Source organism: Dasypus novemcinctus, chromosome 6 (genome assembly GCF_030445035.2).
Source record: "Dasypus novemcinctus isolate mDasNov1 chromosome 6, mDasNov1.1.hap2, whole genome shotgun sequence".
Lineage (NCBI taxonomy): Eukaryota > Metazoa > Chordata > Mammalia > Cingulata > Dasypodidae > Dasypus > Dasypus novemcinctus.
This window is the reverse complement of record NC_080678.1, coordinates 71,182,066-71,208,409: the sequence shown is the minus strand read 5'-3', so window position 1 is coordinate 71,208,409 and position 26,344 is coordinate 71,182,066. Positions and strand designations below refer to the sequence as shown.

General features: G+C 40.3%; 1 protein-coding gene across 1 annotated transcript in view; it reads right to left on the bottom strand.

Annotated features, from left to right (window-relative positions):
• Positions 1–7,562: 7,562 nt before the first annotated feature.
• The window catches only part of ZNF365 (zinc finger protein 365), a 66,786-nt gene continuing 48,004 nt past the window's right edge, over positions 7,563–26,344 (bottom strand). The window contains exons 8-9 of the transcript XR_009186158.2: positions 13,669–13,734; positions 7,563–12,389 (exon numbers count right to left, since the gene is read on the bottom strand). The gene's annotated coding sequence lies outside the window, so the exon portion shown is untranslated. The remainder of the gene's footprint in view (positions 12,390–13,668; positions 13,735–26,344) is intronic.

Genomic DNA, 26,344 nt, shown 5'->3' with positions numbered 1-26,344 from the left:
AGGCCTGGAAGAAGTCACGTATAAGAGGAAATATCCTTCCCAATCAGTGGTATTATCAGTCCCAAGCCCTTGTCGTGGTGGCATTGATACACTTTGGTGTCACAGCCCTGACCCCCAGATTCATGTTCCCCTTCCCTCAAAGTCAAGCTGTACTGCAGGAGGACAAAAGTTCAAGGATTGTATTCACTGCCTGTTTAAGTTGTCCCAGTGGAGAAGACTGGCTTAATTTTTTAAAATTTAACATTATTTACTGGTAAGAGGGACATTAGTTCTCATTATAATGCAGTTAGAGGTGATTACTTTCCTGCTATCATTTATTCTCAATTTACCGCTGAAAGGACATTGTAGGGCTCTGATCACATAAGTTTTATGGGGCCCATTTTCCCCCTTGAGATCTTGAATTACATTATTGGCAATTTGTTTGAAAGCTAGCACGTCCATTTTCAAAGCTATGACCGCATTCATTTTCTGACTAAAGAGCAGGAGAAGAAAACTCCCCAAATTGAGGTTAATGTTTTTAACTCTTCTTCCCCAAAGTACATATAATACATAAGCTTGCACCCTTCGGCTTTACAAACACACCAAGCAATGCAGCCCAGGTCACTGTAATAAGGCATGAGCATCAGAACACGGGCAAAAAAGCCCAGGAAGTCAGGGAAGATTCTGAGCCGTCTCCTTTAAAAAGGTCATTGGCCAATTGGACCATATCCAAAGGAAGGGGTGATGAGAATGACAGTGGATTTTGAGGGGGTCTGATTATTTCAAATATCTGATAGAATGAAACAGTGTGTTATACAGTTCCAAAGGTCAGAACTAGGACCAGTCATAGGAATACCAGTTCACCCCCAGAAGAATGAAGTTGATTGTTGGATTCTTTCACTGCACAGGGCTTAGCATAGAAAGGGCATTCAATAATGTTTGTTGAGTGAATGATAATCACTGGCATTGGTGAAAACTTCCACTGGCAAGTTAAAAATCTACCTATCATTGAATTGAGAGTCTGATGATCAGAATTTAAAGTTGGGATGGTCATTTGTGGAGGGCATCCTCTATCAGAGAATTGAATCTCTTCTATTTCTGGGGTTGAACGGTTCTAAAGTTAACACCATTCAGTTGGACTAGGACTTTGTCAGGAGTGGACAGTAAAGAAGTTATCCAGGCAAGCCGATCCTCATTCTTGGGGATAATTAGGAAAAGAAGGTAAATCTCATAAAGCCCTCCAACACAGGGGATAGAAGCAGCCTCCCAGGCCAGTGATATAAAAACCCAATAAGGGGGGATCCCTGAGAAGGCATCTGAATATTTTCAAATGGTAGAAAAGAAGGAATGAGGAGTTGAGGCCACCATAGCCTGTACCTAGGAGTCCCATCCCTAGAAGTTTTCTTTAACCAAAGTTCACGTTTCATGAGACAGGACAAAAAGTGTTTTAGTAAGGTGCGGGCCCCAAACGGCCAAGAGGATCATTTAAGAAGTGTTATTTTTAAGCCCCCAAAACAAAATTAATCCCTCCCAACTCCTAAGGTTAACAAACAGGAAAACAAGTCCATCATTTCAGCTCCAGCGATTACCATGTACGCCTGTGTCTTCCCCACACCATCCACTACCAAGGAACACCTTTAAATAGCCTCCTGATTTTGCATACAGATAATTAGCGAATGCAGTCTGATTGCTCATCTCATCTGTCCCATAGTTGTGAGTCAATGCATGAAACTTACACTCTGGTTATGGTTCATCTCTGAGTATTCAGTTTAGCAGGGAAATTTTCCCTTTCTATTTCTACTTAGGGTCCTAGCTCTTTAAATTCTATCCTTATTGGCAGACTGTTGTCATGGAGAGAAATAACTTTAAGTAGTTCTTTGAAAAGCTTTGAGTTGCTGTTCCCTGCTATTTAAAGATCCCCCAGTACAGTGAAAAGTACACTCTGCTTCCATATAAGGCTCTGTCACTCCAAGGCAAGAGTGTCACTGAGGCTTGGGTTCCATGTGCTTATGGCAGTACAAACATGCCCTGAGTATCTAGGGATCAAACTTACCAAGCAAATCTAACTGAGGAAGGCAAAAAGAAAATCAGAAATCAGGACTCTGCTATAGGAAATCTTTGGCTAACTGGGCTCCCAAATCTTTATGCACTGAAACAAATGAGACCAAATTGTATAATCACAGCCTATTTTGCCTCCTACCTGGAGCTTTTGTTTATCTGCGGCCTTGGGCCCAATTGCCATAATCCATTTCCCCATCCATCACCTAGTCAAATACTCAGTATGTAAAACTTTCTTCAGTTCAATTCACAAACATTTACTGGGCACATAAAATATGTCTAACTGTTGGCTGGACATTGTAGGGATATGAAAATATAGAACAAAGTCTGGATAGAGTAAGGTTTGAGAAATAAGGCAATGTACATGAAAACAGAAAACCAAGGGATATTGAATAATAGTAATTCCCAACTTTGGCTGATGATTGGACTCAATCATAGAGCTATTTTTAAAGCACATATTTTGGGCCCTTTTCTCTGAGTGACTGAGGCAGAAGCTCTAGGGGCAGACGCCAAGAATATCAGGAAGGTTGTGGAAGCCCTGCCCTATCTATATGATTGAATTCCATATTACTTCTGATCAGAACTACTCATCTCTGATCCTTAACTTCTCATCTGTAAAACAAGGGAGCTGGTCCAGATGGCCTCAGAAGTCCTTCTTGCTCTACCACTCTATGTTTTGTTGTATAAAGTACCCGTGTGTGTGGTTTAGACAATAGTCAATGTAAAAAGTCAAAGAGAGTTTCATGGACAATGTGGGACTTAGATGGGGCAAAAAGAATCCAATGGGTGTACAGTAGTTCCAAGCATGCCCTTTAAAATCAGACATCCTGGGGTTTGAATCTCAGTTCTACAATACACTTGCTGGATGACCTTAGCCAAGTAATTTAATCTCCAACCTCTAATGATGATACATTTCTTGTCTATAAAACTGTGATAATAATAGTACCAATCCATGGAGCTGTTAGGAGGATTCAAAGAGACACTATATATAAATCACATAGTAATGTCTCAATGATTGGTGAAGAGAAGAAGGAATTCCAGCTGGAGCCAAAGACCTTAAAAAAATGCATATAAGCTGGAATGAGCATGGCACGCTGGGTTGAGGTGAAGGAACTGCATTCTGTTGGGAGGAGAGAGAGAAGTTTGTATAGCTAGGGTGGGGCTAGATTAACTCGTTTATTGTGCAAGCTATTTGGCTAAAGAGGACCTATTCCATGCCTCCAGTCAAGCAGATGCTTCATCACTTCCTTCAAACCATACGCAATTGAAACCTACCCTCAAACATCAGCTATTCAAACAAGAGCTTTCTCTCTTCCTACAGAGAAAGAATCCAAGGGGGGGTGCCTCTTATACTGTCCATCTGGTTATGGCAGGGTCGATCAAAACCAGCCATAACCCGGCTTCTGCAGAGGAGGAAAGTGCAACCCTGCTTGGTCGATTCAGCCTTCCATTTGGGTCAGAAACGCTGGGTTACAGCCTGGTTGCCACTTTGAAGAAGAATCCGCACTCACCGTTTTCTTCTTTCTTAGTCTAGAAAGTGAACTCATTCTTCAGTGAACTTGCAGCCAAATAATTATGCCTGGACTCTGCGGAAGAATGCATGGGGAAAAGTGTCACAGAGAAATAGCTAGAGATATTCAAAGGGCTGGGGCTTACAATGTATTTCTTTAATTTCTAAATGTGCAAATATTTTTAAAGAAACCTTTTTATTGGTTTCAGTTCATTCACATTTGAGACCAAGGGAATCATTTAAACAGTTTTTTTTAAAGATTTTTATTTATTTCTCTCCCCTCCTAACCACCCCCCCATTGTCTGCTCTCTTGTGTCCATTCACTGTGTATTCTTCTATGTCTGTTTGTATTCTTGGCGGCACCAGGAATATGTGTCTCTTTTTGTTGCATCATCGTGCTGCTTCAGCTCTGCATGTGTGTGGCACCACTCCTGGACAGGCTGCACTTTTTTTTTTTTTGCACGCGTGGCAGCTGTCCTTGAGGGCACACTCCTTATGCATGGGGCTCCCCTACACAGGGGACACCCATGTATGGCATAGCACTCCTTGCACACAGCAACACTGTACATGGGCCAGCTCATCACATGGGCCAGGAGGCCCTGGGTTTGAACCCTGGACCTCCTATATGGTAGGCAGATGCTCTATCAGTTGAGCCATATTCACTTCCCATTTAAACAGTTTTTATCGTCTTAAGTGATCAAAGAAAATATTTTGCCCACTTGAAAAAGGGGCTTTTCAACTTTTTAGAATGAAATATTTACTCTTGTCAAATAAATATGTTTTAAAGAAATGAATTTAGAGATTGGCTCTAACTTTGAGAGACTGTCCTAACTTTGCATCATTTATTCACGCTATTGTTTACTGAATAGTTAATGTACACGGATACAAAGCACTTTGCTAGACACTAGGGCAGTGGTACTCAAGAGCACGATTCCTGGGCCTACTTTCAAAGATTCTGTTTCTTTAGGGCTGGGATGGGGCCCAGAGATCTGAATTTTAGCAAGGCTCCAGGCTATGATTTTAGAAACATTAGTATAGAAGACACAAAGATGAATAAGCCAAAATTTCTGCTTCAAGGAATTTACAATTATCTATCCCATACCCTTCAAGCAGTCAAATGCATTTTTCTGCTACTGTTTTCTTCCCTCCTCTCTCCCCCAACTTATCACCCATTGCTGGTAAACTCAATATGAGACACATTGCCAGCACTGGTAAATACGAAGACGAAAGAGAACGATCTCTGCCCTCTAGAAGCATGTGCTTATGAAGCTCATAATCATTACCATTTACCATGGCAAAGTGAGCATAAGCTACTCTTTGACATGCATACATCCTGCATGATGAACCCCACAGGGAAAGTTCCTTATCCCAATTTTGCAGTGTTGGAAAAAAGCATACAAAATGAATTTCAAGAAGCTCAGTAGGTGGGGGAGAAAGCAAGGAGAGGGCAGAGGGGAAAAAATGTTATTGTATATTCTTATTTAGCCACTATCTTGTATCAAGAACTGGAGCAAGGCACTATCAAAATTAAAAGTGAGAGATGTTTCTGAGGGATTTTAATAATCAGATTGTATTTGGTTAGGATAAATATTTCTCCCAGTAACAGTATAACAATTCATGGCAGCATAAATAATAAAGGTTTTAAATCAAGTTATAGAAGAAACTGGAGGTTGGTGATTCCAGTGCTGGTTCTTCAGCTGCACATTATCCAGGACACTGGGTTGATATCTCCAAGAATCTCGGCAGTTTCCCATCTTGCCGACAGATGGTTCTGCAGATTGCATCCCTCCAACCTCATCCAAAGGCAGAGCGAGGGAAGCGCCTCAGCTGTGAGAAGGCGTCCACGTGTGCCTTTTTCCTTTCATCTTGAAGAACACATCTTTCTCAGAAGATACCTAGTATATTTCCCCTTATAGCTTATTGGCTAGAACTGGGTCACATGTCTCATTCCAAGCTCTGAGAGAGGCTGGGAACAGGAGGGATTGTTGGGTAACCAATAGACAGTTTTTGCCACAGAGATGAAATAATCATAAAACCCTACAAAAACGTTATTTAACCAATTGTTCAATTACATGACGCTTCTAGAACAAAATGGAAGGGATATACATGGCCTGTAGGGAATTGAAAGAGAGAGAGAGACCCACTGGGGATTTAAAGATGAGGAGGATTTAAATTGCTTTAGACTAAAGGGACAGGCTTTTTCAGGTAAGGAAGGAAATCAGGATGGGAAATGGAGTTAAATGGTCTGTAATGGCTAGAAAACATGGGTGCAATATCAACAGCAGCCAGGTTCTGGTCTTACCAATATTTACTTCTTATTTTCCATGCTAAGTGACTTTAAATGAACAATATCCTTTCTTTTAAATGTGTATGTGTGTGCATATTTCTCAAGAATTATAGTTATTAAAAAAAAAACAAAACAGATGCAAGTGAAGCAGGCACAGTCTTTCTGTTTGATTCCTCCCTCGGTGAATCTCGCCGTGCCCCTGGGAGAGGAGTACTGAGGGGGCATGCCGGTACTAGACACTGTGCAGCAATGATAACCCAAGTGTCTGAAGCCACCAAAACTCTGGGTTATAACAATTCTGCCAGAATTTCTGCAAGTGGAAGGCAATCGAAGTAGGGCATGATGTGAGTATCTCTGAAGACTGCTGGTCAGCTGGAGAAGAGCGAAAGCCTTAGATAAGGTAATTACTTGATCTATGTAGTGTCTCTGCCCTGACTCTGGTTATTTTATATGCCACCGTCATCTTTCTTCCTTTCTCTGATCTGTGCAGTTAAAACTCACAATTATTTTCTGTGTTGTTTACCTGGCTTTTCTAATCTTCCCCACTACAGTATAAACGTCCTGAGGACAGCTATTATATTCTTGTTCGCCATTATGTCCCAGTGCCTGTTCCAGGACCTGTGGACTCCAATATTTATTAAATGAAAAGCAGTGGAAAAATGCTCCTATCTGTTAACTAACTTTGTGAACTTAATGGAAATCTACAAAACCTTCCAGCATCAGCTGTGCTTCCATCAGGCCATGCTGTTTATCCCAACAGGAATGATGCTGGACATGGAGCATGTTCAGCAAATAAAACCTATTGAGCCAAATATCACCAGGCAATCAATAAAGGAAGAGACATTACGACCACTTACAAAGCCAAGCCTGTGGTTTGTCTCACTTTAAGGGACACTGATTCATTATCAGCTGTCACCCTCTAGTGGTACAGAATACGGTTCTCAAGTCTTCACACTTCTGGTCATTTTCAAAAGTACGAAAAGCCAGAAGCTTTTGCAGAAAAGAGTGATTTGCTGCCCATCTTACAACCTTTGAATTACAGGCACTTGCACACACATAAACATGTTTATACACACACAAACATACGTACATATATATATAGGTATATATGCGTGTGTATATATGTGCATTTGTATATATATACACATGTAGAAGGAGAAAGGTTTGTGATTGCACCTTAACTTGATGAACTGGCTGTTAACTTACTGGAAAATATAGCTAGAGATGAAAAGGACTTGTTAAAACTCCCATTGAAACTGCTGGTTCTGTCATTACACTTGCTTATGGATTCATTTCCAAAGGAGTCTTTAAAATAATTATTTATTCTCAAAGACTTTTGGAAAACAATATTCATATCCTATTCAAAATTTGACACTTCCTCTATAACATGCATAGATCCTTCTAGAAAACAAGAAACTGTGACAAAGTCTGCCGAAAGCTTGATAGAGATTAACATTTTTAGATGCATTTCAGAAAACTGCACAATGTTTTTTTAAAAGAACAGTTAGTTCAAGCTACTGATTTGCTACTTACAAATCATGATTTGAAAAACAGCCAATTGTTTAACTAAATTCAACCTGTTTCCACTCAATCATAGCCTTCAAAACACCCACAGACACCTGTATTTGTATCTGTAGGTATAGATTGAGGAAAACTTTTAAAAAAAAATATCCAAAATGGTCTCTCTAAAATCACTGGGAGCAGAGGACACATTTTTTCAAACATACATTTCTTTTTTTTTTTTAAGGATTTATTTATTTTTATTTAATCGCCCCCCCCACCCGGGTTGTCTGTTCTCTGTGTCCATTTGCTGCGTCTTGTTTCTTTGTCCGCTTCTGTTGTCATCAGCAGCACGGGAAGTGTGGGTGGCACCATTCCTGGGCAGGCTGCACTTTCTTTCGCCCTGGGCGGCTCTCCTTACAGGGTGCACTCCTTGCGCGTGGGGTTCCCCTACGCGGTGGACACCCTTGCGTGGCACGGCACTCCTTGTGCGCATCAGCACTGCGCGTGGGCCAGCTCCACACCGCTCAAGGAGGCCCAGGGTTTGAACCGTGGACCTCCCATGTGGTAGACGGACGCCCTAACCACTGGGCCAAGTCCGTTTCCCTCAAACATACATTTCATTTTGGTATTTGCCTCTCCCTCTTAGCTAATGAGTTTATAGTGAATTTATAAGAGAGTTTATAGTGAGAAGTCCATCAGTTTATAGGTCTTTTAAGAAATGCTTATTTTGTGTGTGTGTGATTACTAAACATTTTTTGAGCATCAATTGTGTGCTATGCATTGAGCTTGGCACTTATCCTTATTAACTGAACTATGAAACAGACACTATTATTATCACCTTTTACAGATGAGCCTCCTCAGATATATTGTGTTCCTGGCACAGGGTGGAACTAGACCTTACTGGATTCCAATTGGCTATCTTTTTAGAATTTACATATTCAGTCAATTGATCCTATGCAATAACAAGCAAGAACTTAGTAAGTTCAATGACATTGGTCATCAAGGATTCAAAAGATTTCAGGTAATATTTATCACTTAGAAACTTGTTGATGAACATTTTTCTGCTTTAAGAAGTAGTGAGCCTACTTAGAATGACCCGGGTCTTATAGGGCATCAAAATTATGCTTCTGAACATCATATTTTTTATGTGTTATAATAGAAAACTTGAATACAGTCTAGAACATTGTTTAACCAAATCTCAGTTATCACTTTTTTTACCAGTTGCTTTTTGTCTCCTAAATACAAAATGTGGTACCCTGTGCCCTCTTTTCAACCTCCAAAGAGGATAATTTAATTTAGGATTTTAGTTACTTTATTACCAGTTAATCAAGATTTTATTCTATTAAATTTGTATGGCCTTTGGAACTTTCCCACCTGTCTAGAAGAAAATTTCCATGACCTGAAAAATCAGGCTGCTTGGCTGGTGGGATTGCAAAGTATATGCTAATTGTAGTATCCTCTATAATACACCAGATGGCGGTGGCCTCTTTATATGCAAATAAGCAAACTTCACAAATATGTTCAGACCAGTGCATTAGTGAGGCTGCCAAGAAAGGAAAGTTACAATCATAAATATTACAGTATAGGAAACCAAATACCAAAGAGATAATAATTTCCATGACCCTCACAAGTATGAGCATCAAAAATAAAGAAGCACAAATTGCCACAGAATTGGTTAGAATGAATAGCTTATCTTGTAAAATGCCAAAAAATCATTTTAAAATCAACTAATATTTTGTTAAATATTTCTGAAATGGCATCAAGTTTGAGCATGCTATCATCCATTTTGTTAAAGGAAACAGGACAGAGTAGACTAAATCAATTTCTTTTTAAATTTCTCTCCCCTTCACCCCCCCAGTTGTCTGCTCTCTGTGTCCATTCTCTGTGTGTTCTTCTGTGACCGCTTCTATCCTTATCAGCAGCACTGGGAATCTGTGTTTCTTTTTGTTGCGTTATCTTGTTGTGTCAGCTCTCTGGGTGTACGGCGCCATTCTTGGGCAGGCTGCATTTTCTTTCGCACTGGGCAGCTCTCCTTATGGGGCGCACTCCTTACGTGTGGGGCTCCCCTACGTGGGGGACACCCTATGTGGCACAGCACTCCTTGTGTGCATTTGCACTGCACAAGAGCCAGCTCCACACAGGTCAAGGAGGCCCAGGATTTGAACTGCAGACCTCCCATGTGGTAGGCAGACGCCCTATCCACTGGGCCAAGCCCGCTTCCCGTAAATCAATACATTTTAAAAGAAATGAGTTCCTTTGTTTTCTTGCAGTGGAAGGATTTAGGCATGGCTGGAAGTCTGAATGGAAGTAATGCTATAAACATTGATGGCAAAAATGTTTTTCACATTACATAACAGAATGGATGAGACTGGACCTGATTCATTTTTGGTGATCAAACCAAATCTTCCTTGATTTCAGACAAACCATTTTCCCATCATCTTTTTCAGGTGATGTTGAAAGTCTAGAGAATCTCACCATTATTGGCTCACGATTTTCCCTTCATCTCCTAATAATGGGCTTCTAAGATTCCTTGGCATTTAGTTTGGAGAGTATTATACTGCTCCAGTGATCTAAAGCCATTTCATCATGCAAACCCCAGGTAGTGATAAATAGGAAAGGATTCAGAGAAATGCATCTAAGGCACCTGTAAGGCAAAACTAAAGCCAACTCATTGGAAACACTTTTCAGGAAAAAATAACACTCCACACACTAGGAAACTTGGACTCTAGTATTATCAAAGGGCAAATCCTTTATTCTCTCTGGAGTTTAGTTATTTCACTCACCAGATAGAGATACATATTCATCTGGAAGTGGGAAAGGTGATGCCTAACTGTTCCTTCCAGAATGTCCTTAGCAAACCCTATGGAGTAGGGTCTACAATCCCAATCACTCTTTAAGACCAATTTCTCTGTTCTTACTTATTTGTCCACCTATTGCATAGCTCCCTAACTAGAACACAAGCTCCAGACAAGTGAACCCATCCTGTTCACTGCTATATCCAGAGGACCTAGGACAGTGCATAGGAAGACTCAATAAACAATATCAAGTGTATGAGAGAATGAATTTATGACTTATTAATTTTCAGTCTTCTAAACAAGGTTTCCCCAATATCCCCTGTGAGAGATGAACTTGTGAGAAGAGAATAAACTGCTCAAGGAGGTTGCCTGGAGCCTGGACTCTGTAACGCCGGCACTAATTTTGATCTGATTTCTGGTATAGTTCCTTGCTTGAGGGATGAACATCCTATTCCAGGGTTCTTGAACCAATGCAGGCTCTCCTCCTTCACATGGGACTGGTTCGGTGCAGTCTTCTGAGTAGCTGAGCACGTTGCATGATTTCAGTGCTTGCCTGGCTTGCTGGCATCCTGGAAGCCTTAGTCCCTCATTGCCTTCAAATCCCATTAATATGTCAAAGGGAAAATGTAAGAAAGTTCTTTAGCCAGTTAAACTCCAGAGTGAATGACTTGATTGAGCAGAGGTGTTAATAGAGAGCAAGGACAATGTGCGGTCATTAGAGTAGCTAAGGTTAGTTAAAACAAAAATAATCTTCATCTGTATTATAATTTAGTCACCAACCAGCCCTGCCAATATCTCTCCACCCATAGTCTAACTTGATTTGTTTTCTGTTTGATTATTGCCTCACCAATTTGAGAAGAAACAAAACAAAACAAAAAGTCTTACTGTTTTGAAGGATCACTGAGCAATCTTACAGCTGAAAGATACCTTACTGATCATCTAATTCAGTGTTCCTAGTCACATCTGAATTTAAGACTTGCCCAAAATGCTGGTTAAAATGCCAATTCTCAGGCCTCACCCACCTAGTCTGATTCACCGCCTTGGGTGAGGGGAGTTGTTTTGCATTTTTAACAAGTGCCTCCAGATGGTCCTTATGAGCAAGCAAGTTTGGGAAACACCAATATAATACATTTTCATTTATTAAATATTAGGTGAAGAAATCAAGGCTTAGAAAGGCCTGGATGTTCATCTGGGCCACGTGGCTCACTAAGAATCTTCTGTGCCTTGACCTGGATTCTTTCCCTTGTTCCAAACCTGCCTCCATTAAATTTCTATCCCCATTAAAATAAAATAAAATTAAAAAACAAAAACAAAAACTACAGGAACATACATCACAGGAGAACTGAATGCAGACAAAAGCCTTAGACTTCCTCTATATTTCCAGTGAAAATTGTTAGCTGACTTCTTTTGTTATTTCCCTCATTGTGAAACATCTTTTTTTAGAAAACCCTTAATTTGTATGTGGCATCCAGACTTTGAAAGCCAATTCTACTTAATAGCATCTCTCCATGCTCTCTGGACCTGTCTTGCAGCTTTGTGGAGTTGGGCCATCATTTCTCGTCCTTCCTACGCTGGATCCTCATCAAGTATCACTTTATCTGGTGAGTAAAGGACCTAGCAAGGTAGGTGTTCAGAGCAGTTTTTTCATCATTAGGGGCTAAAAACAATTACTAATGCTTTCACTGACATAGTCCATCTGTGCATGAGCAATTTGTTTGGTTTTTCTTAAGAAGGACATCATATTCTCCATATATTTAAATGTTTAATACTCACCATTGGAGAGACAGAAATATCCAGCCAGCTCCAACTCTTATAAAACAGAGCTGAAGGCTGGTGATTCAGCTGACTTTACATGACTCAGCCTGCCTTGATGGCCAGTTTGTGAGTCATATGTCTACTGTCTGAGGGAATTCATCTCAGGAATCTAAATTCTGGGGACCTCCAAAAATTCATTAAGTTCATTGGTAACTCATTAGTTCTATTTGAGTTATTCTAGCATTTCCCTTCACCCTCAGTTTTTATCCCCCCTCAAAGAAATCCACGTTGAACTTGGTGATATCAAGTAGTAGAGTCCTGACAGGAACATCTCGCAATCAAGAGTGAACCTGCACATCCTTCTGGTTTGATTTACCTTGTAATCTGGGCTTTCAGGTGGAACCAAAAGTGTTGGAGTGGTTTGCTGAGGATAGAGTCTTATATTTACTAGATCTCATGATGAATGAAGAGTGAGTAGGAAGAAATGTTGGTTTGGGGTTTGCTGAGAGAAAACATAATATAAATTTTATAATTCAGAAGAGAATATTCTAGTCACTGAAATTTTTTATAGTATTTGAGATAAAGAAGTTATGTTTTCTATCCCGATTGTCTTCAATCTTATTAACATATCTGAAAGTCTTCCAAGACCTGAATTTTATTTTCTCTTAAATGGATCTTGCAAAATTGCTCTCCTTCTGTCATTGTATAATAATAAAACTTGCTATCATTGGTCAAGCATTTACCTTGTACCTGGCATTGGGCTAAGTAGAATGGCTGTAACTGTTTAATCACAGTGTTCTAAAAAGACAGCCACATCTTAAGGAATCTTTAAATATTGTTTGTTTAACTAAGAGATTTAGAATCAGAATCCAGAAAACGTCAATGGTCAACCTATCTGTATTAGGTTTGTAAATACCGAGGTACCTATTTCATGAAAGTACTTTCTGGAAATCAGCCTCCAAGATTGGAAAAGACCAAAGTCACTCAAACCACTGGAGCAACACTGATATTCTGTCATCCCTAAGATGACTTCTTATGTGAAGATTCTGAGGTTTGGATCAAGGGGAGTATTGGCCCAAATTCTTCCTGCAGCAGTGAGCAACTGTCTGGGACTGGAATGACAGAGACAATATGGTAAACATGAAGCATATTCTTCCAAAACATCTGATATTTGCCCCTTGCATCCAACAAGGGCTAATCTGGGTAAAGGCTGGACTCCCTGTCATTAGGCCCCATGCTCACAAGGGCATGACTTCCAGGTTTGGCCAGCATCTACTCATCAACAATAGTATTACAAGCCCAGAGTGGCAGGCAAAGCACAGAAAAACAGACTAAAAGATAGTTTAATGATCTTCTAGCACTTTCTGTTTACAGATGGAAAAGCTGAAATCCCAAGAAGTACTCTGCCTAGCATCACATTGTGTGTTCCTGATCAAGTGTAACATGGCCCCGTCTCTTACTCTTTCCTTCACACCAAACCCTCTTTTCAACTGTGATTCTTGGATTTCTATCATTATTAGAGTCTCTGCTTAAAAAGCAAGCAAACATCAATGTTGTAATTTCTTCCATTGCTAGAATCACAATAAGCCTGTAGTAGAATACCAGTAAGTCCACTCTAGTCCATAGTTCATTTTCCAGCCCTGAGGGTTCTGGGGATAGTGAGGTCCACTCCATCTCTACTTGAGAGTGGGCTTCGATCCCATAGAGCCAATGGATGGGACTATTTTGCTTGCAGTTACAGGCTCTCTCGTTTCCTTGGTATGATGGTTGTCAATCCTTACCTCCTTGTTAGTTGTCCTGGGTGAGTCATTACAACATTGATATGGAGGCAGTGGTCACTGGAGGCTCTGGGGGCAGGGAGAGTGAAAAACAGGTATAATACAGGGGCTTTGTCATGACTTGGGAATCATCCTGAATGGCACTGCAATGACAGACATAGGCTATTTTATATCTTCCCATAATATGCAGAATCGTGTGGGAGGGAGAATAAACTACAATGTGAACTATGGTCCTTGCTCAGTGGCAACGCCCCAGGATGCATTTATTAATTGCAATTAATGGGCCACACTAATGAAGGATGTAGTTTATGTGGGAGGGTATGGGAAGTGTGGGGAGTGGGGCATATGGGAATCCCTATATTTTTGGTGTAACATTTATGTAATCTAAGTATCTTTTAAAAAATTAAGAAAATTATTTTTAAAAAAAAGCAACCAAACAACAACAAAGAACAGGTGCTACTTAAGCCTCCTTAGGAGTGGAAAATTTATCAGACAGTTCTACTTACTAAATTCTCCTTAAAATATTACCCTTTCTTTTTCAGAAGCTCATTCTCTATGTTGCTTTGTCCTTACCATTGGAAGATTATTTTGTTGCAGTACTCTTTGACCTAGAAACTCATCATAGACATACATGCCCATAAGTATAGTGGGATGTCCAATATGACATTGATGGGAACCATCAAAAACAGGAGATGGGGGCTCATTTACAAAATATATACATTAGAAACATACAGAGACTATATTGATTGTTTGTAAAAATAAAAGGAAAGAGCTCTGTTTTTGATATGAAGATGTCTGGATATGCTGTAAAGTAAATCAAGTACAGTATGTCTATATGTAGGGTGACTCCGTGTCTTTTGTTAGTTTTTTAAGTATATGTAGATAGATATCTTTGTTTCCGCAAAGAAAACTCTAACAGGAAAGTCAAGACAAGTACTGTTTTTACTTTAGCACTAACACTTTGATAATACTTTCATGAATGTTTTTTTAAAAAGAGCAGATGGGAGTGGGGGAAAGACCATTGTGTTTTTGTATATCTAGGGCTGTGGGCCAAAATCAATAGATTTGATCTATTTGTAAACTGAAGCTAGTTGTCCCAGGCAGGGCTGCTGAGGTTGTCACCAGGCAAAGTTGATAGAGACAGATGATGAAGCATTTGTCTTTTACCAATTGCTTTGGTTTCCCCTTTGGCCAAACACATTCATAGCCATTTAAAAGGGAAACACTACAATTACATCCTGCAAGACAAAACAAAACAAAACCAGCAGTAAAATAACAGGGTTAGATTCTTAATTCTTATTACTACCTGCTTAGAAGACTGGTACAACAGCTACAAATTCAGGAATACACCTGAGGCCACACCTTGTTTGTAAGACCCCTTATCCTTGGTGCTACAGCATAAAGGAAAACAATGACAGAAATTCTACCCAATAAGCTGTCCTGGTTACCTCATCATTTGCATAGACCCAGAAACATTGCCAGTGTCTCTTTCCCCTTCCTATTTTACAGGCTTGCACTTTGGTAATGGGTGATAGGTGATTCTTTGTTTATCATGTTGTCATTAAAATAACATTTCCTGTTTTCTCCAGATTTTAACTTTATGGCAGATAAAGCTTAAATTAAAAATCTCACAAAGTTTTTCTATTTATACTCTTATCAAACTTAAAATGAAGAAGGCTTTCACCCTTATTTCACCTTAAAATGAAGAGAGATTTCACCTTTTTTACCTTCAACCCAGTAATTTTTTTTCTCAAAAGCAATGTCAGGTCTACATAAACAAGAACCTTAAAAATGCCTTTACCTGTGGAGCTAAGAATTTTATAGCTATAATTCCATCTTAAAAAACCAGAGACGTAAACTAGAATTAGATACAAGGATGTTCTTCAAATTATTATTATTATAGTAGAATCATGCTTATGTAGCAAAATAAGAGTTAAATCAATTCCAGTACATTCAGGTGGTAGAACAGTGTACTGTCGTTAAAAATATCGGCAAGACTTATAAACTATGCATGTACCATATCATTCTAATTTTATTAGTTAGATGTTAACTGTCTCTATCTCTGGGATTTGGAGGATATTCCATGCTTTTCTGTACTTTCTGAGTTTCCTACTATGAATATATCTGTCATTACCGAAAAAATATAAACAAAAATATCAGTAACTACCACCTGCCCCGTGGGAATTGGCCATTGCTCCAGTCAGCCCTTACCTAGGAATTGTCCCACACTCTCCATAACCGCAGCACCACCACCATCATTCTTAGAATGCCCCAGCGCTGGGTTTGAACCCAAACAGGCATCTTTGGTGAGTAATGCTGGTGCAAGAACACAAGAATTTTAATTTTTCCCAGTTTATGACTCCTAAAGGCAGGCAAAACATTTAGCATCAGTCTGCCTTCATTTCTGATAGACAAAAGAGCGATGATAAACCCATCTTCATCAATAGGAAGGAGGTGTATCTTTTTCCCAGATCCCTAACCTTATAAGCCAGTTATTGAAACTTCCTGAGAACTTGGAAGAATAACTGACATGTCTTCTGATACTAGGAGTTGAACTGAGGAACAAAATTGACATTGAACTGCATGGATCCCAGAAAAGCATATTCTTAAAACTAACCCATTCCTGTGGGTGTAAACCTACTTAAGTAGGACTTTTTTAAGGTGTGGCCCAGGGTGGCTCTTAATCCTTTTACTGGAGTCCTTTGTAAGAGAATGAAATTCAGACAAAGAAAGCAAGCCATGGAAGCAAGAAGCTGAAATCAATAGAACATGAAACAGAAGGGAGAGCTCAGCAGACGCAGCCTTGTGTTTTGCCGTGTTGCCAAGGAGCCGAAGATTGTCTGCAGCTGGTCTTTGGGAAGAAAGCATCGCCTTGATGATGCCTTGATTTGTACATTTTTCTAAACCTCTAAGCTGTAAGCTTGTAAGCTAATAAATTAGCATTGTTAAACCCAACACATTTCATGGTATCTGCTCTGAGCAACCTAGGAAAATATAATGTTTCCAGAGACTTCCACCCACCCCCATCTCTCTCTGTCTCTGTCTCGCTCTCTCTCTAACATGCACACACATAAGCACGATCCCTTTCAATACCTGCAAACAAACCACAACCCCCCACCCCAAACACACACACATAGAGTTTAGGAGTAATAGGTTGATACCAACTTATTTCCACAAATTAGATAAATTTGACCCCTTCTAGTTTATTCAAAAGATCAAAATCTAGTGCTGCTTGGAGTTGGGAGTGCATCACCAATTAAGCATTGAATAAAGGGAGCACAAAAAGGACTCAGTACTTACTTCTGGGAAGATGGAGGACTAGAAAGACAAGGGGCTCTCTTCTCTCCCAGAAAAAATAGCTAGAGGACAGGCTGAAACGGCCTGGAGAAAGATCTTCTAGGGTTTAGGACACCAGGCGAAGGCTGGACAACGCCCAGAATGGAGAGGGACAAAGGAAGGAATTGTGACGGCAAAATTGTGAGTTGAAACCAGCAGCTGCTGCTGCCAGCACCCTCTCCCACACTTTAGAATTCTCAGGCCCCCGAGCCAGCTACGGACAGAGGGGGCTCCAGGGATCCACCGCCTCAGGAAAGGGGAGAGGGAGACACAGGGGCAGAGGACAGAGCCTAAGGGTGGCTCAGCTTTTGATCCACATATTTGAACTGCTGTGTCCCATGAGCCTTTCCCACCAGCTGGGGCCAGGCCATTGTTTGCCTTGGGAGCCAGCAAGGGACTAAAAGATCCAGGACTAGAGAGATCAACCCTTCTAACCTCTCTCTCTGCTAGCGGGTACTGATTGTTGAGGACAAAGAGGGGAGTGGATTATTTCCTACCTGGAAAAAAGGAGGGGGCTGTCAAAGAAGGCAGGAGGGCACTTACTGAGAAAGTTTGAATTACAAGGCTCTTAACTTTGATTTGGTCTGTGTTGTGCCAAACATACTCCCACCAGTCATTGAACTGAGAGGACTTCCAAAGAGCGCCATCCACTGGCAGACCAAGGAAGTGCACATGAGAAAATTTAAAGTAACTAAGAGAGGCATTTTCCAGCCTTTATAGCCTCTCTCCCCAAGGCAACCTATTACTGGGTTCAGAGTCCTGCTTTGAGCAACTAACAGTGACAATCCTAACAGTCCAGGTTGGACCAAGAATCAAAGAGCAGCAGTAACATATTAAATCCCTACGAAAGAGAAAGAAATTGAGCATCTGAGTAAACTAGCACCCTAATCAGATGCCTGACATCAACAAGAAATTACAAGCCATACTAAGAAAATACAGGACATCACCCAAGAAAAGTAATATATTAAAGCCCCAGAAGAGATGCAGGATTTGAGACAACTAACAAGATGCACACAAATTTCCAAAAACAAATTAATAAGTTGAAAGACAATATGACTAAAGAGATAATCAACATCAAGAAGACATTGAGAAAGCACAAAGAAGAATTTGAAATCCTGAATAGAAAAGTAACAGAGCTCATGGGAAAGAAAGATATAATAGATGAGATAAAAAACACATTAGGATGGGAAGCAGACTTGGCCCAATGGATAGGGCATCCGCCTACCACATGGGAGGTCTGCAGTTCAAACCCTGGGCCTCCTTAACCCGTGTAGAGCTGGTCCATGCACAGTGCTGATGTGCACAAGGAGTGCCATGCCATGCAGGGGTGTCCCCTGCATAGGGGAGCCCCATGCACAAGAAGTGCATCCCGTAAGGAAAGCCACCCAGCATGAAAGAAAGTGCAACTTGCCCAAGAATGGCACCGCACACACGGAGAGCTGACACAGCAAGATGAGGCAACAAAAAGAGACACAGATTCCCAATGCCACTGATAAGGATAGAAGCAGTCACAGAAAAAACACACAGTGAATGAACACAGAGAGCACACAACCTGGGGGGGGAGGGGAGGGGAAGGAGAGAGAAATTAAAAAAAAAACAAAACACATTAGGTGCATACAACAGCAGACTCGAAAGACAGAAGACAGAATAAGTGATACCAAAGACAGAACAGCTGAAATTGAAAAGAGAAAAGAATGGAAAAAATTGAACAGGGGCTCAGGGAGTTAAATGACAATACAAAATACAACAATGTACATGTCATGGGAGTTCCAGAAGAAGAGAAGGGGAAAGGGGTAGAAAAAATATTTGAGGAAATAATAGCTGAAATTTCCCGATTATCACAAAAGAAATGAATTTACATGTCCAAAAAGCACACCATATCCCAATCAGAATAAATCCAAATAGACATACTCTGAGATATATACTATTCAGATTGTCAAAGGTCAAAGATAAAGAGAAAATTCTGAGAACAGCAAGGGAGAAGTGAACCAGAACATACAAAGGATGTCCTGTAAGACTTAGTGCAGATTTCTCATCAGAAAGCATGGTGGCAAGCGGACTTGGCTCAACAGATAGAGCGTCTGCCTATCACATGGGAGTTCCAGGGTTCAAACCCAGGGCCTCCTGACCCATGTGGTAAGCTGGCCCATGTGCAGTGCTTATATGCCCAAGGAGTGCCGTGCCATGCAGGGGTGTCGCCTGTGTAGGGGAGCCCACGTGCAAGGAGCATGACCCCGTAAGGAGAGCCACCCCACGCAAAAGAAAGTCCAGCCTGCCCAGGAGTGGTGCTGCACACATGGAGAGCTGACGCAGCAAGATGACACAACAAAAAGAGACACAGATTCCCAGTGCCAATGACAGGAATACAAGCGGACACAGAAGAACACACAGCAAATGGACACAGAGAGCAGACAACTGGGGGGGTGGGGGGAAAGGGAGAGGAATACATTTTTAAAAATAATAATAAATCTTAAAAAAGAAAAAGAAACCATGGAGGCAAGAAGACAGCCACATGATACAATTATTAATAGGAGACTGAAAGAAAAAAACTGCCAGCCAAGAATTCGATATATCCCACAAAACTGTCCTTCAGATATGAAGGTGAGTATAAAATATTCACAAACAGAAACTAAGAGAGTTCATAAAAAAAGAATCTGCCTTTGCAGGAAATATTAAAGGAAGCCTTAGAGCCTGAAAGAAAAATACAGGAGACAGAGGCTTGAAGGAAAGTATAGAAGAAAGGATAGCAGAAGGGATAACCAAAAAAGTAAAAAGACAGATGAAAATGTAAGATGACATATGAAAACAAAGAATAAAATGGTGGAAGTAAATAATGCATTTACAGTAATATCATTGAACGTGAATGGATTAAATTCCCCAAACAAAAGATACAGAGTGACAGAATGAATAAAAAAAAACTTGAGCCATTCATATGCTGCTTGTAAGAGACTCACCTTAGACCCAATGATACAAACTGGCTGAAAGTGAAAGGCTGGAAAAAGATACGCCACGCAAATAGTAACCAAAAAAAAAAAAAAAAGAGCAGGGGTAGCTATACTAATATCAGACAGAACAGACTTTAAATGCAAAATGTTAAAGAGATACAGAAGGCCATTATATGTTAATAAAAGGGGCAACTGAACAGGAAGAAATAACAATCATATGCACCTAACAGTCATATGCACCTAACCAGAGTGCCCTAAAATACATGAGACAAATTGACAAAAATGAAGGGAGAAATAGACATCTCTATAATAATCATTGGAGATTTCAACACACCACTTATATCATTATACAGAACAACTAGATAGAATATCAACAGGGAAACAGAGAACTTGAACTATGTGATAAACGAGTTAGACCTAACAGACACATACAGAACGTTGCTTCCAAACTCAGCAGGTTATACATTCTTCTCAAGTGCCCATGGATCTTTCTTCAGGATATACCACATATTAGGGCACAATGCAGCTCTCAATAAATAGAAAAAGATGGAAATTATATAAAGCACTTTCTCAAATCATAATGGAATGGAATGGAATGAAACTGGAAATCAATAATAGACAAGAGAGGCGGCAGACTTGGCCCAGTGGTTAGGGCATCCATCTACCACATGGGAGGTCTGCAGTTCAAACCCCGGGCCTCCATGACACATGTGGAGCTGATCCATGCACAGTGCTGATGTGCACAAGGAGTGCCGTGCTACACAGGGGTGTCCCCGTGTAGGGGAGCCCCACGCACAAGGAGTGCGCCCCATAAGGAGATCTGCCCAGCGTGAAAGAAAGTGCAGCCTGCCCGAGAATGACACCGCCCACACGGAGAGCTGATGCAACAAGATGACGCAACCAAAAAGAAACAGATTCCCATGCAGCTGACAACAACGGAAGCGGACAAAGAAAGAAGATACAGCAAATAGACACAGAGAACAGACAATCGGGGTCGGGGGGAAGGGGAGAGAAATAAATAAATAAATAAATAAATTTTTAAAAATAGACAAGAATTCTAAACAACACACTCCTAAATAATCAGTGGGTCAAAGAAGAAATTGCAAGTGAAATCAGTAAATATATTGAGACAAATGAAAACAAGAACACAACCTATCAAAACATATGGGATACAGAGAAGGCAGTCTTGGAGAGGAAAATTTATAGCCCTAAACATCTATAGTAAAAAAGAAGAAAGAGCTAAACTCAAAGATTTAACTGAACAACTAGAGAAACTAGAAAAAGAACAGCAAACCCATCCCAAAGCAAACAGATGGAAAGAAATAATGAAGATTAGATCAGAAATAAATGAAACTGAGAAAAGGACAATAGAGAAAATGAACAAAACCAAAAGCTGATTCTTTGAGAAGATCAATAAAATTGACAAACCTCGAGCTAAACTAACAAAGAAAAAAAGAGTGAAGATGCAAATAAACATAATCAGATATGAAAGAGAGAAAGTTATGACTGACCCCACAGAAATAAAAAGGATCATAAGAGGATATTATGATAAACTGTATGCCAACAAACCAGAAATACAAATGACAAAAAAAAAAAACAACATGAAAAAATGTTCAACATCACCCATGATTAGTGAAATGAAAATCAAAACTACAATGAGATATCATTTCACACCTATCAGAATGGCCACTATTAAAAAGACAGAGAGCTACAAGTGCTGGAGAGTAAATGGAGAGAGAGGGACACTTATTTCCTGTTGATAGTAATGCAGAATAGTACAGCCACTGTGGAGGACTATTTGGCAGTTCCTAAGGAATGTGAACACAGATTTGCCACATGACCCTGCAATATCACTACCGGGTATATACCCAGAGGAACTGAGAGCAGTGATACCAATAGACACCTGCTCACCGATGTTCATAGCGGCATTATTCATGATTGCCAAAAATTGGAAACAACCCAGGTGTCTATCAACTGGTGAATGGATAAACAAACTGTGGTTTATTCATGTGATGGAATATTATGCAGCTGTAAGAAGAAATGAAGTCATAAAGCATATGACAGCACGGATGAACCTGGTGGACATTATGTAGAGTGAAGCAAGCCCAGACACAAAAGGACAAATACTGTATGATTGTGTTACTATGAACTAAATTTACTGTGTAACATATTGTATGATTCCATTCATATAAAATGTAAATACAAATCAATTTATGAAGATGAAATTTCATTATGTTTATGTAGGACTAGGGAAGGGAGTTTTTCTTTTTGTAGTAATGAAATAATTCTGAAAATTTTTTGTGATGATAAATACACAACATTGTGATTATACTAAAAGCTATTGATTATATACTTTAGATAGATTTATGGTATGTGAATATATCTCAATAAAGATGCTTAATAAATAAATAAATACTTGTGTAAGAATAGCCAGAAATAGTGGCTATGTACATCAGGGAAAACATGGAGAGGTTGAATGGTAAAGATTTTTCTTGTGTTTGTTTTTTGTTTATTATTATTATTATTGAAATAATGAAAATGCTGTAATAATGATTGAAGTAATCAGTGCACAACTATGTGATTATACCAAATGCCATCGATTGTACACTTCAGATAAATTGTATGCTTTATTAAATATATCAATAAAATTGACTTGGTAAAAAAAAAAAGGACTCAGTAATTCCTAAGGAGGTTTACTGTAAATGATCCTTTAAATAGCAAATGTGCTTATAACGATTCCTCAAAGCTAGATGCTAAACTGCAATCAGTATTGAGTGAACACCAACAATATATGAAACAGGATGTCTCCACTGGGCCAAGGCTGAGACTGGGACATACACTGTTAGACATGCAGAGCAGGCAACAATGACACCCACTCCCACTTGCTACTCTACATATCTACTGGTTTACGTGGAGACTGGTAAGCTTCCTGGGAGAACTCAAACAGGTGCATAACTAGAGTTGACACACACAGGCATGTCTGGTTGGAGACAGAATCTATCATACAGGGCAATGAAGAGTACAGTGGGGTGCTGCATCCAGTTCCTACCAACTCAAGAGACGTGAAGGTGTACCTCTCTTCCCAACTACCTGTTCAGTGACTGCATATTGAGAGCTTGAAATTGGGCATGGTGCAAATGAAGTAACCAAAATATACAAATTACAAAGGCATGATGTAAAAGGAAGAATGTAAAATGTTGCAGAAACACACAGGGAAATACTGTTTCTCCCTGGGAGAAATCAGAAAACTTCCCATGAGGAAAGTGATTTGAACTGGAAATTAAAGCCTAAGTAATCCCTTAATAGTAGATATGGAGGGATGGGGGTATTTGGAAAAAGTTATTTCATGTCATGAGAAGACCATAGGTACAGCTACAAAGGAAGGAAGTTCTAGGAATGTTCAGGTACTGAAACTTGTACTATGCTTGTTTAGAAGGGGAGACTGGAGATGTTTGACCAGATCATGAAGAAACTGAATAGCTATGGTGAGGAAAAGACCACTAAGGCTCCTGAACAGGAGAGTGGCAAGCACAGAGCTTTGTTTCAGGCATGTTAGTGTAGCACTCACAAGGCTGGAGATGAGGGAACTAAAATAAATTGTTCCAGTTATCAGAATAAGCTGGCATCCAAACATCTGAATGGGAGAAAAAGGAGTAAAAAACTAGAAAGATAGTGAAATCATCATAAAGAAGGTGAACTACATAATCAGGTTTGGATATAAAGCTGGAGAGTTTGGTTCTGGAATTACAGGAATAAAACTTCTAGTATAGGATTTAGCAAATAGGGAAGGATTCATAAGTTTTGTTGTTGTTTGTTTTTGGAGGTACCAGGGCCAAGGATTGAACCACTGAGCTACACCAACTCCTCCATAAGTTTTTGACTGATTGTTGACAAGTTACCATGTTAAAGTCAGTGGACATCTGTTGTAATATGGTTGTTCTGACTTGTAATTTCTTAATTATGATAGAGCTTGGGAATCTTTTTATTCATGCATTCATTCAACAAATATTTATTGGCCTGCTACTATGTGCAAGAAAGTAGTCTATGTGTAAGGGATATAGCAGTAGTCAAAACAGAAAATCCCTGCCCTCATGTACCTTGTCTTCTAATGGGACAGACGAACAATAACCAAACAAATAAGTGAGTTTCTCCAGAGAAACAGAACCAACAGGAAATGTATGAGTATATGGAAAGAGAAGGAATATAAAGAATTGGCTCACATGATTCTTAGGCAAAGGTCTGGCAAGACCGAATTCTGTAGGACAGGCCAGAGGCTGGAAAGTCAAGTCACAGTGATAGTGAAGTCTTGCATCTGAATTCCTCAGGCTGGAAACTCAGGAAGGAGTAGAGTGTAGTCTTTAGGTAGTATTCCTTCTGATCCCCGGAATCCTCAGTTCTCCCTCTTTTTTTTTTTTTAAAGATTTATTTATTTATTTATTTAATTTCCCCCCCTCCCCTGGTTGTCTGTTCTTGGTGTCTATTTGCTGCGTCTTGTTTCTTTGTCCGCTTCTGTTGTCATCAGCAGCACGGGAAGTGTGGGCGGCGCCATTCCTGGGCAGGCTGCACTTTCCTTTCACGCTGGGCGGCTCTCCTCACGGGCGCACTCCTTGCGCGTGGGGCTCCCCCACGCGGGGGACACCCCTGTGTGGCAGGGCACTCCCTGCGCGCACCAGCACTGCACATGGCCAGCTCCACACGGGTCAAGGAGGCCCGGGGTTTGAACCACGGACCTCCCATATGGTAGACGGACACCCTAACCACTGGGCCAAAGTCCGTTTCCCAGTTCTCCCTCTTAAGACTCCAACTGACTGGATGAGGCCCACTCACATAACTGAGGGTACTCTCCTTTACTTTAAGTCAACTGATTGTAAATGCTGATTTCATCTATGAAATATCTCCACAGTAACATCTAGGCCAGTGTTTGACCAAACAAATGGACCCCATAGTTTAGCCAAGTTGGCACATAAAACGAAAAATAAGTAAAATATATAATCTAGCCAATGGTAATAAGTGCTAAAAATAAAAGTACAGCAGTGAAGGAATATGGGGAATGCTGCCATTTGGGGATGCAATTTAAAATAGGGAAGGCTTCATAAGAAGAAAAGGCTTGACAGGTGAGGCAATGAGCCATGAAGATATACTAGGGAAGAACAATTTAAGCAGAGGGGATAGCAAGTGTACAGGCCTTTGGCTAGAGCATGCCTGCTCATACTTTTCAAATATTTATTTAGCATTTGTAGTTAGTGCTCTATGAACTGACTGTTCACACGCAAATTGTTTTGATGTAATAAGTAAGCTTTTACTACTTACAATAAATTAAACCAGCTTTTACTGTTAAAAACAACAACAACAACAAAAACACAAGGGACTCTAGAAATTGAAAAACTTCTAAGACCCAAAAGAATGGATCTCTAAAGGTGATATAGCAGGCAGTTTGGGTTGAAATTATTTGGAAAGGATCCTGCTTAAGCCTACATCCTCAGTTGCTACCAACTACTCATTAGACTCTCATTTCCCAAAGTGTTTCTGTGGCATTCTAGTTATACAAGATGACCAGACAAACTAAGGAAAAAAGAAGTTGTCCATGTTAAAATAATTTGAGACACTTGGAATAACTGTTTTTTTTAACTATAGGACAACTGAGATCCTTTAATATGTTAATATCATTGGGTCTGTCCAAGAGGAGTACATACTACACAGTGTGTTCTAGGCACTTTTGGCTATGGAAACCTCATTTCATAAGGCCTCTTGGGGGAAGCAGACTTGGCCCAGTGGTTAGGGCGTCCGTCTACCACATGGGAGGTCCGTGGTTCAAACCCCAGGCCTCCTTGACCTGTGTGGAGCTGGCCCACGCACAGCGCTGATGCGTGCAAGGAGTGCCCTGCCACGCAGGGGTGTCCCCCGTGTAGGGGAGCCCCGCGCACAAGGAGTGTGCCCCGTAAGGCGAGCCGCCCAGCGTGAAAGTGTAACCTGCCCAGGAATGGCACCACACACACAGAGAGCTGACACAGCAAGATGACACAATAAAAAGAGACACAGATTCCCATGCTGCTGACAACAAAAGAAAGTAGACAAGAGAAGAACACTCAGCAAACGGACACAGAGAACAGACAACTGGGTCGGGGGCGGGGGGTGGGGAGCAGAAGGGGAGAGAAACAAATTTTTTTTTAAATCTTAAAAAAAAAAAAAGCCTCTTGGGAATCAGTGTTCCATATCTGAAGCAGTGGTTCCCAGACTTGGTAATATCAGAAATACCCAGAGAGATTTTTATAAAATGGATTGTTGAATCCGATTCTTAATCAACTGAGCATGATGGCATACGGAATTTTTTTAAGCTCTCTTTGATTATTATTTGGGAATTAGTAGTCTAGAGCAGCCTGTCTCAAACAAGGTTCTGC